The sequence below is a fragment of the Crotalus tigris genome, unplaced genomic scaffold, assembly GCF_016545835.1.
Source record: "Crotalus tigris isolate CLP2741 ecotype Arizona unplaced genomic scaffold, ASM1654583v1 scf7180000021118.133368, whole genome shotgun sequence".
Lineage (NCBI taxonomy): Eukaryota > Metazoa > Chordata > Lepidosauria > Squamata > Viperidae > Crotalus > Crotalus tigris.
The window spans coordinates 113079-129094 of record NW_024098357.1 but is presented as its reverse complement, the minus strand read 5'-3'; positions in this window follow the sequence as shown (position 1 = coordinate 129094).

The window sequence follows — 16016 nt, the reverse complement described above, 5'->3', positions numbered from 1 at the left end:
AGGGGTGTGCCCATGCTTCGACGATGTTTTAATTGCTGGGGAGTCAGCAGAGATATTTGCTGAACACTTAAGGTCTGTTCTTCAGAGTTTCCATGAAGAGTATGCAGGACCCTTCCAACGACAGGTGTTCTTCATTGTAGTGGACAGTCACTCAAAGTGGCTTGAGGTAGCACCTGTCCCTTCTATGACTACTGCCAGGACTATCCAGGAACTGTGCAGAATCTTTACCACACATGGCTTATCTGATGTAATCGTATCAGATAATGGGGCACAATATACTGCTGCAGAATTTCAGTCATTTCTAAGGCCTAATATGATTAGACACACCATCTCTGCCCCATTTCACCCGGCCTCTAATGGTCAAGCAGAAAGGATGGTCAGGACGACCAAAGAAGCACTTAAAAGAATGAACAGGGGCGATTGGCATCACAGGTTGGCAGACTTTTTGCTCTATCAACACACAACTCCATGTTCTTCAACAGGTCATAGCCCAGCGGAACTTAGATGGGGATGTCAGCTGACAACGAAGCTGAACCATCCCCATCCAGACCAAATCACAACAGAGACAATGCAGCCCAAGCCACCAAGGAACATGCAAGTTGGCGACGGAGTTTGGGCAAGGAACTACCGTCAAGGGGCACTGTGGGTGGTAGCTGTGGTTTGTAAGGTGTAAGGACCACTTTCTTATGAAGTGGTCCTGGAAAACAGGTGCGTCTTCCACCACCACATCAATCAGCAGCAGGCAAGACAAACCCTCACCACCAACCAAGCTGAGGGCTGCCTGACAGCTGCGAGCCGCCGCAATCCTGTGTGACTCAAGGAGATGTGCTGGATGACTCAGTTGTGATTGAGTCATTACCAACAGAAGGAACAGTGCCCGCGGACCAGAGTATGCTGGAAGACTTATTCCCCAGCAGTTCAGGAACTGCTCCACTCTTAGACATGTGTACACTGAGAGGCCAGAAATAAAACTAATAATAAATATGGGTGTGTATTTCCCTGTCAGATTGTGTCACCTAATTGTATTCTTTCAACAAAAGGACCTTGTATTGGATATCTTGTGTTCAATATCCATTTCCCACACAGGACTCACACTCATGACCCATGTGGTGCACCAAAAGATGCCTGACTCATTTTTGAAGGACACATTCTCATGACCTCCCCTCCATCTCACCTCACTATAGTTTTAGAAACTAGTCAGCCAGTTTTAGTTTTAGTTCACCAGCATGGCAGCCATATAAACTGAACAAATATATATATGAATGAAGAACATCTTTAAGGTTGACAGCCCTTATTTGTAAGGAAATTTCCCTTTTTATCTTAACCGGAGATAATTTTGGACAGCTTTCAAAAGGAAGCAGCTTTGCAATGTTTTATGTACTCCAGAAGAAACTTTCCAGATCCTAATGGTCAAAAGTTTATTTCCTCCTCACAGTTTTATTTTATTTTAGTTTAATAAATCCAATGAAATGAAAAATTAATTAATCTTTTACAATAATGTTTACTCTAAAATTTAGTATTTCAGATATTATATTTTTAAATAAAGCATGTATGAAGAATGGAGGAATGCATGTTAATTCCACTATGAGGAGGAACCCACTGGTTGCCACTTAATTGTTAAATCCTTTCTCAATTTCATCCCTCCAGACTTTGTTAAGTAGAAAGGTACTTTATTGTAATCTGATCAATCAGAAGAAAAAGGGAGGAACTGAATGAAGCATCTGCCTGCAATTGTATCTCCTGCTACCATGTGGAAGTGGTCAGAGATTTCATATTTGCCTACACGAAGCCCAGAGATGACTTGGCTGATGTTCATGTCTATCTCCATCTTACGTGGATGGTGAGTCCTGACATATTTTCTTCGGCATTTCATCTTTTTCTGTTTAGTCTCTGCCTCAGTCTAAATGTGTAGAGAAATGCCTTCCTGGATTTGTCAAGAAGGCTCGAGAAGGAGAGCCATTTTGCTGCTACGACTGCATTCCTTGTCCAGAGGGGACCATCTCCACTCAGGAAGGTGGGTGACAGCACAGGGAAACTTTGATCAATATGCATGTTAAAGATACATGTAAGTTTGATTGTTTAGTGTTTAATTTTCATGGTGTCCAATTTCTTCCATAATGGGAAGGATAAGAAAAATATCTTGAAGGGTGAGGTAAGAAAACAATGTTGTCGATTGCATGGAAAATCTCTCTTTCATTTGCCAGTTTGGATGTTTCCATCCATATTTATCTTTCTTAGAAATATCTGCATTCTTTGTAACTTGAGGAATGATTTTAAATCAATGGGATTTGTTTAGCTAAACCAACTTTACATTACAGGCTGAAAGATACATCGATCAATCATTCATTTAATCAGTTAATTTTTAGTAAGATCATATATCCTTATAAGGTCCAATATCTAATTGGGAGAAACAATAGAGGGAGAGATGTTGGGTTAAAGGAACTATGAAAACCAAACAGAGAATTTGGGATTCACCTGGAATTTACAAATAGTTCAGAATGCAAAGTCATGCACAGTGTTGAGTTTCCATGCCTTCTTCCATAGGACACCCCTACTGTGCAGGCTCCACAGAATCCCAGTTTCTTTCCAGGTGCAATTAAATTCAGCTTTCAAACCCTCCATTAGACAGAACCAGGGTATCTGCAGGGTTTCCTCTCTTGAGGATATCTGCTTGTCCCACCAGAGCGTATGTATTGGGGATTTTTTTGCTGTTGCAGTGTAAGTATATTCCATTTACTGAGACTTTTCTGTCTCTCTATATCACATCTTATCCAAAGTTTTTCTTGAAATTTGAAAGACTATAAAAGAAATATTACTTTCTTTTCTCAGATACCACAAAATGCACCAAGTGCCCAGATGATCAATATCCAACCAAGATCCGAATCCAGTGTATCCCCAAAAGAATAACCTTCCTGTCCTATGAAGAACATCTCAGCATCATCCTCATCTCCTTTGCTCTACTCTTGTTCCTAATCACAGGCTTTGTCTTAATCATATTCATTACATACCTTGAAACTCCTATTATCAAAGCCAATAACCGGGACCTCTCCTTCATCCTCCTGGTCTCCCTTCTGCTTTGCTTCTTATCCTCCTTGTTCTTCATTGGCCAACCAAGGAAAGCCACCTGCCTTCTCCGACAAACAGTGTTCAGCATTGTCTTCTCAGTAGCTGTGTCATCTGTGTTGGCCAAAACGATCACAGTAGTGCTGGCATTCCTAGCCTCAAAACCAGGTAATAAAGTGAGAAGATGTTTGGGGAAGAGCTTGGCCAACTCCATCATCCTTTCTTGTTCTGCTGTCCAAATACTCATCTGTGCCATGTGGTTGGGAGTTTATCCCCCATTTCCTGACTCTGATCTGTACTCCCAGCCTGAAGAGATTATCCTTCAATGCAACGAAGGCTCTGTCACCATGTGTTATGTTGTTCTTGGCTACATGAGCTTCCTTGCTGCCATTTGCTTCACTGTGGCTTTCCTGGCCAGGAACCTTCCTGGAGCTTTCAATGAAGCCAAGCTGATCACCTTCAGCATGCTGGTCTTCTGCAGTGTCTGGGTTTCTTTCCTCCCCACCTACCTGAGTACTAAAGGAAAATACATGGTGGCCGTGCAGGTCTTCTCCATCTTGGCCTCCAGTGCTGGACTATTGAGCTGCATCTTCTTCCCCAAGTGCTACATTATCATCCTGAGACCAGATCTAAACACTAAGGAACATCTTATGGCAAAAGCAGGGGAATGATTATGAAATTGCTTCTTAGACTGGTAACTTCTAATTATCCATTATTATTGGTTATATATTCTTCCTTTGGATTTTCTTGACACCTTATGTTTATTAAAACTGAAGGAAATAAATATGTGAAGTTTGTTAGTTAAATGAAAATTCAAGAAAATCATCAAATACATTAATAAACAAAGAAACAAATGAATGAATAAATATTATATTTTTTAAACTATTGGTTTTCCTCCTTTTCCTCAGCACACATGTCAACCAATATTTGGCTTAAGCAACTCTTCACAACCAGAGATATATGAGTCATTTCCTGGGCTTTATAGTGGTATAAGATTGGCAGATATCTTCAAAGATAATTAGTGAGGTCTGAATATCATGTTTCATGGTTCTTTATGAATTGGTATTTTCATTCCCCCAAGTTATGGGTTCTACTGTAGAGAAGAGAGTAAGTGAAGAGGACATGGTGTTGCAACTCTCTCACTAGTTTTGGTGTTCTTTCTCTTTCTCCTGAGGTGCTCTTTCTCAGCAATCTTCCTTCATTTTAGCTCCAGATCAAATTCCATCTTCTTCATGGCTTCCTCTTTCGCAGCCTCCAGTTCCAGTTTCTCTGGGCTGAGGTGCTGAAGAGACTTTCTGACTTCTGGTGAGGAATTTCCAGTAGCAGACATTTATTTATAGCCTGTAACTTTTTGACAGGCTTGGCATATCAGTATTCAAGTCAATTGGACTGAAGATGATTGAAGATAAAATTCATCCTGGTGTGGTTTGGGGAATCATTAACTCAATCAATCTAAGGCAGGCCATGGGTCAACTCCCTTATTGAAATGAAAATCAACTTTACTAAAAGTGTCAAAATAAAATACTGTAAGAACAGAACAGAACAGAACAGAATAGAATAGAATAGAATAGAATTGGAAGGGACCTTGGAGGTCTTCTAGTCTAGCCCCCTGATTGAGCAGGAGAACCTATACCTTTTCAGACAAGCAACTGTCCAGTCTCCTCTTAAAAACCTCCAGTGATGGAGTGCCCACAACTTTGGGGGGTAAGCTGTTCCACTGGTAAATTGTCCTCACTGTCAGGAAGTTTCTCCTTAGTTCCAGGTTGCTTCTCTCTTTCGTCTGTTTCCAACTGTTGTTTCTTGCCTGCCCTCTGGTGCTTTGGAGAATAATTTGACCTCACCCCCCTCTTCCTTGTGGCAGCCCCTCAAATACTGGAATGCTGCTATCATGTCATCCTATTTCTTCTTTTTTTTCTTTCTTTCTTTCTTTCTTTCTTTCTTTCTTTCTTTCTTCTTTCTTTCTTTATGAGACTTATATACCGCTTTAAGTGCAAGCACTCTCTAAGTGGTGTACACCAGTAAGCAATGTATATATATATTTACATTGCCCCCAACAATCTGGGTCCTCATTTTACCTACCCCGGAAGGATGGAAGGCTGAGTCAACCTTGAGACGGTGAGATTTGAACTGCTGACCTGCTGAACACAGTCAGCTAAAGTGGCCTGCAGTACTGCACTCTAACTGCTGCGCCACCTCAGTTAGACTTGCCAGACCCAAGAAAGGAAAACTAGTTGAGAATCATGCAGGGGCAGGGCCCCAAAAGAAGTGCAAACTCCCCTGCTTTGCCTTCCCAATTACGAAGTCCCAGAAAAACCCACCAATTCTGCCTCTGGGGAATCAAGACCCACTGATTCCGCCTCTGGGGCTGGGAGACTCTGCATCTTTCTCTTGTCTCTTTGGGGGTGCTTGTGGGGCAGCATCCATGGGCTCTGTTGGGCTCCCCGATACTGCTGCTGGTGGAGGCACTGGCCCAGATCCCCAGAAGCCAAGGGAGGAAAGAGATCCCCGGTAAGGAGGGGGCTATGAGGAAGAGGGGTTGGGGGGGGGGGAAGAAAGCTGTTGGATCTCCAGACGTGACTTTGGGAAATGGGTCAAGGGTAAGAATGGTGGAAATCTGCAACAGCCTTGATTTCTGCGTGGTCTCCTTCCCCTTTCTCCCCACATGCCTCTCAGGAGGATGCAGAGGGATCCCCTCTTTTCCGATTGTAGCCAAGGTGGGGAGTTGCAGCTGAGCCCATCTCTCCCTCACCCCCCCCCAATATCTGGGTTGGAATTGGCTGCATCAAAAGAGGAAGGAGGTGGAAAGCGAAAGCAAAAGAGGGAAACTTTCTGACCTGAATCCACACAAAGAAAAAGATGCATTTTAGCAAAAGTACTTTTGCTTCTTCAGAAACTTCACTTTTTCTTCTGAATCTCCAATTTGAAGCTTTGAAGGTCCCGCAAGAGTTGAGCTTCGGTCCCCTCTGGGGGAGACTCTAAATTTGGGGAGGAGACCAAGGACTTCCCCACCCTCCATAATCCCCCATTGCTCAGTCGGGACCTGGAGGGGAGGGGGGAACTGAGGGAGGAGGACTTCGGGGGGTGGGTCTCAATTGCTCCTCCAAAACTGGCTCTTCAAAACTCTCCCCATTGTGAAGAGGGCTGGAGACCCTCTTTGAGATGGTCTGGGGGCTGCAGGGGTTCTTTTGGGGAGGGGGATAGGAAACAGGTGCGATCCCCAAAAATCATCCAAAGGCAGGTAATTGGGCTGAAGATTAGAGGGGGAAGAAAAGTTGGGGGGACCCAGGGAAGGTGGGGGGTTGAAAGGCTGGGAACCTCAGGAGTGTCAGTCCAGATGTCCTCATTGTGCCCCCTCCCCATATTCCCTCCCAAAGGAAGAGAGAGTTGGAGTATGGATATTACTTTCCCTCCACCCAGAAAGTTTTGGGAGGTCTCTTCAGCCCCCCCCCCATAATTCCTCCCCCTTTAGATTCTACATTCCCTGCAGAGATTAGATCTGCTTGACCAGTTGAGCTTCTGCCTGCCTTTTTCCACCCGAGGAGGATGGAGGAGGTCCAGCGGGAAGTTCCTCCCCTCCCCCTCTTTCTTTCCTTCCCCCTCCCGACCCCCCAGCAAGTCTGCCTGCCCCCATGGGACTGAGAAAGTCCCCCCTCCCTCCTGCTCCATGGGGCGTCTTCCGCCAGTCTCTCACGGAAGGTCCCCAGCCCCTTCCCCGTCCCGAGTGGGCTCCTCCTGAAAGGACTAAAATATTATTCAGAAATTTCTGATGAGTCTAAAGGTTGAAGCAGAAGCCAACTGAAGATCAGAAATAATAATATATATCTTATCTAAGTAAGATATCTAAAAACCTTGAGAGCAAGGTTGGCACAATAAACTATATACTTGAGGTAAAAGTAAAAGTATTATGATAAAGTATTGCTGTTTTAAATGCTAGCAGGATTGGATGGATCATCTGGAAAATACACCTGGGATAAGAGTAAAGGTGCCATGACTCAATATAGTTATTTTGAGTGGGCAAGAAATCCTATTAAAAGCATTAGTGCATTTTGCTCAAAATATGGAAGTTTTAAAAATTGGCTATGTCAAGCACTAAACATATAGGTTAATAAAATAAGTTTATATGCCTATTGGATCCCAGGCAATATATAGTCCATTTTTGTTAGAGGAGTGTGGAGGTAGTGTATGTGTGTCTGTCTGTGTTGTGTCTAATAATAATAATTAATAAAAAGGCCTTACTTAAAAACAAAGAAAGAGATTTGGGAGGGAGCTCATTGGCTTTTGAACAGCTCCTTGAAATTATAATAATAGTTATTGGTTTGTCAGGAGAAAGTATGAAATGAAATATCTGTATGAGAAAGTGTTTATACAAGCAGTTTGAATGGAAGTGAATGTGTGGATACGCTGATCCTGTGTCTATGTGTGTGTGAGAGAGAGTAAACTGCAGATTTTTGTTGTTGCTCTAAAAGTGAAATGGAAAATGCATGTGAAGAAGAGAAAACTATTTTGTTAGTGATGAGATTTTTGAGTAATTTCTTCTTCTTTTCCTGTCTCTTTGTTTTTCGCTGGCTGTGTTGCTTTAAGAGCGAGAGAGAGAGAAAAAAAGAGGGGGGGGGGTCTGATCTTTTTAACTATTTTTTTTTTTGCTTAGAATTCTAGTTTGAGGAAGGTGGGATGGATGTGAAATTTAATACCCATTCTTATAGTAAGAAATAGGGTTATTTTTTTAAAAAAAATAAATGAAATATGAGAAGAATTTGAATACATCTATATATCCATCAACCAAAGAGTTGATACTAGAGTTTGATACAAAACTATTTCAGTAACTCAAAATATCTTATTAAGCTTGTTTATTTATTTATTTTGTGGAGTTGTTTTTTTTGTTGTTTTATTTTTTATGTTTTTATGTCTGTGTGCAGGACATACTGATAGAAAATAATACCTAAAACAATTGAAGGAATTGTAATTCAACTCTTGTTTAAAATGGAGTTGAGAAATTTTTTGGGATTATAAATGAGCTATGTTGTTTTGAATAAAGATTTGTTTGCACCTCCTTACATGGAAGAAGTTCAGGGTCCCAAGAGCAGAAGCTCCTTCTGACTGCAATCATCACCCTCCCTGTCTCTGAGACCTCTTCTCCTACGTCTCCAGTGACTGCCTTTGGTGTAAACATCAGACTGGAGCAACATGGAAGGGATCTTGCATCAGAAAAGGATAAATATCACAGTTAAGCTTTAATGGCTCACATTACAGGACAGACAGGAACTGTGCTCTTGAATCTGTCTTTCAGGTAAATCTTGGTTTCTCTGTTGAATCAGGAAAGCCACTGGATATTCCACCCTGTCAGAGTGTTTGAATTCTAATTCTTTTTTTAGAAAGAGGAAGGAGATTGATTCTGCTCCATGAATTATGGACCTCCTGCTTCTGCTTCTACTTCTGGTGCTGCTGCTGTCCCAGCCACTCTCTGGGAAGCTGAGAATGAAGTGCCCACTGAATTTGCACCACCAGGATGGAGAAAAGCCATGGAGCTATTATAGGCCAGGAGATCTTCTCATTGGTATAGTCACCTCTGCATCAAAAATAGCACCTGCAACATTACCTTTCAATATGGCTCCTTCTAGTCAGACTCAGCCGTAAGTCATGCTATGGAGTTTCATTCCTTCCATTTGCAGTTCTAACACTCTTCTTTTTTTCTTCTTGTTTTACTTACTCTTATATTGCAGGATCTGACAAACTTGATTAACACAGCCTCTCCCTTTTGCCTTATTTTCTCAGAGTAGAAACATGAGGCAAATGAAACCTGAAAGAAGTCCACATTATTTTCCTCTCTCTATTCAGTCCTAAATTCATGACTGGAATACTGACTTTAGTTGAAAGTAATAATTGAAATGGTTCTAATTTCCTCTGCCCAACCATTTCCCTATTTTTATAACCGATTGATATGCAATGTCTGACTTTTAAAGGAATAGAAGATGACTTGTTTTTAGAACAGCTTCTCTGGGTCACTTATCAAAAACCTCCTTCCTTTAATGGTGGTTCTTCTTTAATGATTGAATTATTCTGGGCTATGAATATTAGTACTGCTAAAGATAATTATATGTTTCTGATTTGTTAAACCTTTTTGAGGACTATCCCCATCCTCAACACTAACAATATTAAAGGGTGATAGATGATTATCATTTGCCTCTAGTTTTGGATCAATATTGTCTTATGTTTCAGCTAGTTTGTAGAGAAAAAAATGATTAAATGGAAAAAAAGTGTTGTTGTTGTTGCTGTTGATGATGCTAATATTAACATGATCATGGTTTTCCTCTAGTTTAAATTATGGACAGTTACTACGCATGATTTTCAATATTGAACTTGTGAAGGAGAATCTCCAGCTGCTGAACAATCTCACACTTGGTTACAACATCCATGACAACTATGATAACACCCTTGGCACTTCAGATGCCTTGCTGGACATGCTCTCTACTGGAGAAGCCAATGTTCCCAACTACATCTGTGGAAGGAAAAGCAACCTTTTGGCTCTTGTTGATGGAGCTAGCAGAGACATCTCCATCCAGATGTCAACATTAGCAGCCACCTACAAAGTCCCACAGGTTTGTGTTTGTCCTTCCCTTTCTGTAAAGTGAGTGGGGTGTTGGTATGTAAGTGATAGATCCAACCGTGTCTTCTCTAGATAATTCTATATTATTTTGAATAATAATAATGATCAGTCTATACTTTCACTGCAAAAGCCTCTTTTGGATCTTCTGTACAATAGGAATGTACAATACTGATGGAAAACTCACATGGTCTTAGCCAAAATAATGATATCCTCAATCATGAACAAATCTCAGATTTTTAAACAAGAGTCCTACGGGATTCCCTTTCCTATTGATGATAAAACATATATGTATTATGAACCTTTAAGGGCCACTAACATTAACCAACCATTTTATTAAAAATCTAAAAATATGTTAGGCAACATATCAACTATTTTTTGCCCTACAATTCTCATGATCAAATTCATCATAAATGGCTTGAAGAGCAATATGGCCTCTGAAGAGGATTTTCTACCAGTTGAACAATTCAAGAAATATCCCAACAGGTGGGACCCTCCATTGAAAGATATATTTACACATATAAATAATATCCGCCATTCCCATTGGGGTGAAAGATGGCAATTGTAATTCCTACATATAAAAAAAGGAATAAAAAGGATCCTGGTAATTCTCTAACAGATATTGTGACTAAAATATATGCAAACATCCACTTGATAGTAGATGGATGAAAAGTGGATTCCTTGTAGAAGAACCAGCCGTCTTTAGGCAGATGTGATCCACTCTTGACAATTCTTCTGTCTTGAACCATCTAACTATAAAAATAGCAGTCAGAGGAAATAATGGTTTGCTGCCTTTATAGCATTTGACACAGAAAACAAAGAAATATTATGGAAGAAACTTTGCCCTTAAAATGGAGCTCAGGATGTTGACCCTGATCAAAGCCCTTTCTACAAGCCCTGACAGTGAGAACAATTAATCAGTGGAACGGCTTGCCTCATGAAATTGTGGGTGCTCCATGAATGGAGATTTTCAAAAAGAGGCTGGACATTCATTTTGTCTGGATTGGTATAGGATCTCTTGTTATGGGCACGGGGTTGGACTAGAAAACCTCCATGGTCCCTTCCATCCCATTTTTGTTCATTTGCTTGAGAGTGTGTTTCGGGCTCAATGGAGAAGTAGGATTGATATGTACCAAAAGGTAAGACAAACCTGTTGCCAATATGACATTTGGGTTGCATGTGCTGTTAAGAGGACTTGGCTCCTATTCTCATAATAATTATCTGATTATGGATAAGTAAAGTCAAAGATAAAAGTGATGATCTTTGGAAAATGACAATATTGCCATGTGGGGCTAATCAATGAGGAGGCAACAGAGCAAGTTCACACCTTTCCTTATCTGGGGGAACTTTTCTCTGTGACTGGATTTGGGGTCCCTAAACATCAAAGGAGCTCATTTAGAAGGCACAAGTGAATGCACTGTTATTCTTTTTATAAAATCATAGCTCCACGGCTTCGTTAGATTGAATTATTAAATACAAAATACCAACATTTCCATTATGCACTTATATTGAGCTGAACTTTGGGATTTAATTTATATCACTACTAGAACAAATCCGATAACATCAACTGAGAAGTATCTTGAGGGTGGATAAAAGGACTTCAGTTGCTGCTCTCCAAGCAGAAATGGGAATTTATATAATTTATAAAATTGGGGCATATAATTATTTTTAATAAAATTAATGGTATGGAAACTGGTAGTAATACTAATACTAATACTTCTAATAACAATAAGAACAACAACAGAATAACAGAACAACAAGAATAACAACAACAACAACAACAACAACAACAACAACAACAACAATAATAATAATAATAATAATAATAATAATATTTGGAAGGTTATCAACCCCCTGCTCAGGCAGGAAACCCTATACCATTTCAGACGAATGGCTGTCCAGTCTCTTCTTAAAAACTTCCAGTATTGGAGCATTCACCGCTTCTGGAGGCAGGTTGTTCCACTGGTTAATTGTTCTCACTGTCAGGAAGTTTCTCCTTAGTTCTAGATTGCTTCTCTCTTTGGTTAGTTTCCATCCATTGCTTCTTGTCCTGCCTTCAGGTGCTTTGGAGAATAGCTTGACTCCTTCTTGTTTGTGGCAGCCCCTGAGATATTGGTGGATTTGCTGTCAGGCTGGGTTGGTATGGTGTTGAGGTCATCATGAACACAATCAGTGGCTTCTCGTTGATCCTCATAGGCATTGTTGCCAAGAGCAGGGAAATGTGGCACAGATGGCTGGCAGTTTTCTTCAGAATATTTCTTGTTGGGGATAACTTCCAGTGGCACAGACGAGGACCTTGAAGCTCTGGCCTGAATTTCTCTGCCTTTACATTGAGCTGAGGAGGCCTGATTTCTTGTGTTCTTACTTGTCTGGGGGTTCTTGTCATTCAGATGGTGCGTTGCTGGCTCCCTGGCCAGTTGGCACATCTGGTGGTCAAGATTCTCCTCCGTGGTTGGGCATGAAGGTGCCGCATCAGGATGCTGTTTCCTGTTGACTCAGTAGAGACTCTAGCCTGGCCTGAGTCCTGGTAATCTCATCCTTTAGTGGCAGCTCTTCCTGCTGTGGAGCCATCGGCATTGCAGATGGACCTATCCAGTTACATCTGTGGTTTGGTTCGTTGGAGTCAGTGGTGTAGCTCCGGGGAGAAGGTCTCGTGATCCAGATGGTGCAATGTCACCTCTCTGGCTGATTGGCACATCTGGTTGTTGAGATTCTTCTTCCTGTCCAATTGGTCTTGGGGGACTTGTGGTTAACCACGGTGCTCCCGCCTGCTCATGTCGTGCTGCTTCCTGGTCGGCAACATAGGTTTCCAATTTCCAGTCATTCCAAATTGCGTGAGAAGGTGGCGCGTTGGAGTTTCTTCTGAATGGCCTTCGCTCTTGCCACTTGATCTGCTGCTTCCTGCTGCTGCTGTGAAAACCTGAGCTTAGTTTGAACTTCCTTTCATTTTGCCTCCCTTTTTGCTGCTTCAGCCTCCATTTCGGCCTCCATTTGAGCTACTTCAGCTTTCATTTCAGCCTCCATTATGGCTACTTTGGCCTTTCGTTTGGTCTCCATCTGAGCTGTTTCAGCCTTTCGCTTGGCCTCCATTTGAGCTGCTTCAGCCTCTATTTTATCCAATTCTTCCTTCTGCAGTTGCGCCACTTCTAACATGTGAAGAACTGCGTTAGCTGCTTCCACTTTTATTTCTGCTTGTGCAGCTTGAATGGTAAAGCTCTCTGCCCTTGAAACTTGGGACGAATGGCTGGGCCAAGAAGATGTTCTAGAGGAACAGGAGATACCTGAGACATGAGAGTTGTAATGGAAGGATGAGGCTGCCATGACTAGGGAAGACTCAGAAGATTTCCTAGCTATTTTTGATGGATTCATTGAATTTCATTCTTGGCCACTGGGGACATTGCTTGCATGAGTGGGTACTTCAGCAAAGTTCACTCTTTGACCACTAGGGGTCGCTGCTTGCATGAGTGGGTACTTCAGTAAAGTTCACCCTTTGACCACTAGGGGTCGCTGCCTGCGTGAGTGGGTACTTCAGTAAAGTTCACTCTTTGACCACTAGGGGTCGCTGCTTGCATGCGTGGGTATTTCAGCAAAGTTCACCCTTTTTTTTTCAAAAGTTTTTTATTTTTTCCATTTATACATCGTAAAAAGTACAATTTTAGAATAAAATAGATTGATAACATTGGTACTGCCTGCCCATTCCCCCCAGGCTGCGTCCACCCTCTCTTAAAACCTTCCCTACTTCCCTCCTCTTTCTCTCCTCCCCTCCTACTCTCTTCCCTTCCCCCTCTCCTCTTGCCGTCCTACTTCCTCTCTACACCTTCTTCTCCTCTCATCCCTATCAAACCCATGAACGCAGCATAGGGGAAATGCCCAGGCTGCACCCTTCCTATAAACTACCATTATGTATATTGCCCTTACCCCCCCCACTCTTCCACCCTCCCACCCCCAACCCCCCTCCCTTCACTTCCCAGAGCAGAATACAGAGTTATTAATAACAAAATTTACAATAGAAAAAAAAAGAAAAAGAAACACAAAAAAAAGAAAAGGAAAAAGAAAATATCATACTTAACCTTTAACTCCAATAACCTCCTAAACAATTCTCTATAATATTTACTATAAAATTCATTCATAAAATAAATGAAACTTTTTAGTTCCATATTTTTTCTGTATATAATCTATCCATCTTCTCCATACAGTAATATATCTTTCTTGTGTATGATCCTTTAAATAAGCAGAAATTTTTGCCATTTCTGCAAAACTAGAAACTTTAAATATCCATTCTTCTAGAATAGGCAACGAATCTTTCTTCCAATATGAACCTATTAATAACCTTGCTGCAGTTAATAAATTCAACATTAAAATAGTTTCTTTGTCATTTAAATCCACAAAAATACCCAGTAAAAATAATTGAGGAGTAAACTTTATCTTCCTTCTAAAAATCTTTTGGATGTTCCACCAAATCATAATCCAAAAAGCTTTTACCTTTTTACAATTCTACCAAATGTGAAAGTATGTCGCATCTTTATTACCACATCTCCAACATTTGGGCTGTATATTAGGATACATACAAGATAGTTTTTTAGGATCTAAATGCCATCTGTAAAACATTTTATAAAAATTTTCCCTCAAATTTTGAGCTTGTGTAAATTTAACATTTCTAATCCAGATTGTCTCCCATAAATCCAGTGAAATCGGTTCCTGTATATTCTGAGCCCATTTAATCATACAGTCTTTAACCAATTCTGTTTCCGAGTCTAACTCTAATAAAACATTATATATTCTTTTTATATGAGCCTGACTCTGGTTTTTAATCTGAATAACCAATTGTTTATCTTCTAGTGTTATTCCCTCTTTCTTATCTACAGTCCACCTGTCCACCATTTGTAAGTATTGAAACCATGACTGTAGAATATTTTCCTGCCTTAATACATCCAAGGATTTCAAATGCCAATCCGAACCAGACCAAATTAATAATTCTTTATATGAAATTTTATCAAAATTTATCCCCTTGGAGGTTCCCTCAATTGCATGTCTGGGAATCCCCCAGATAGGTATTTTATAGTTTAACCTATAATAATACTTTTTCCAAACACGAAATAAGGCATTCCTCAAAATATGTGATTTAAAAGTCTGGTCGACTTTCTTATTAAAAATCAAGTATGCATGCCAACCGTACATTAAATTCCAACCTTCCAAAAAAAGAGTATCCTTATTTGTTAAATTAAGCCAGTCACTTATCCAAGTTAAGGCGGCTGCATCGTAATATAATTTCAAATTAGGTGCCTTAAGTCCTCCTCTTTCTCGAGCCTTAAACTTTAAGCCTTAAACTTAACCCTTGGTTTTTTCCCAGCCCATATAAAATTGTTGATACCCTTCTGCCATTCATCCAAATTTACCTCTTTTTTAAAAATAGGTATCATCTGAAACAGAAAAGGAAACTTTGGTAGAACATTCATTTTTACAGCTGAAATTCTCCCCAACAATGACAATTGCAATTTTTTTCCAATCCTTTAAATCCTTTTGTACTTTTGCCCATAATGGTTCATAATTGTTCTTGTACAATTTTCCATGTGAAGCAGTTAAATATACTCCCAAGTATTTAACCTTTTTTACCATCTGAAAACCTGTAGCTTTAACCAAACTTTCCCTATCCTTAACTGACATATTCTTAGATAATATCTTAGTCTTATAGTTGTTAACTTTAAAATCGGAGACATTCCCATACTGTGTTATAAGTTCTGGTAAGCAATCAATCGCTTGATTCGGTTGTTCCAAAATTAAAACCAAATCATCCCCAAAGCCCGCAGTTTATACTCATTCTTCCTTATCTTTATACCCTTAACCACCTTTGATTCTCGAATCTGGATCAACAAAATTTCCATCGTTAAAACAAATAACAATGGAGATAATGGGCATCCTTGTCTTGTCCCTTTTTCAATATTAAAATTCTCAGTCAATCCCCCATTTACAACAATTTGTGCAGATTGTTGCTGATATATAGCTTTAAGTGCATGTAAAAAATTATTCCCAAAATTCATTTTCTCTACAAATGAGAATAAAAATTGCCAATCTAGTTGATCAAAGGCTTTTTCAGCGTCCAAAAATATAAAAGCCACAGGAATCTGATTATTCTTATCCAAATACTCAATTAAGTTTATGATTTGTCTAACATTATATTTCATATATCGCCCTGTTATAAATCCTGATTGATCACTATGAATCAAGTCCTTCATAACCTGCATTAATCTATTTGCCAAAATTTTTATAAAAATCTTATAATCAACATTTAATAATGAAATTGGCCTATAATTCTTAGGCTCTGTAAGATCCTGATCTTCCTTCAGAATCAGTG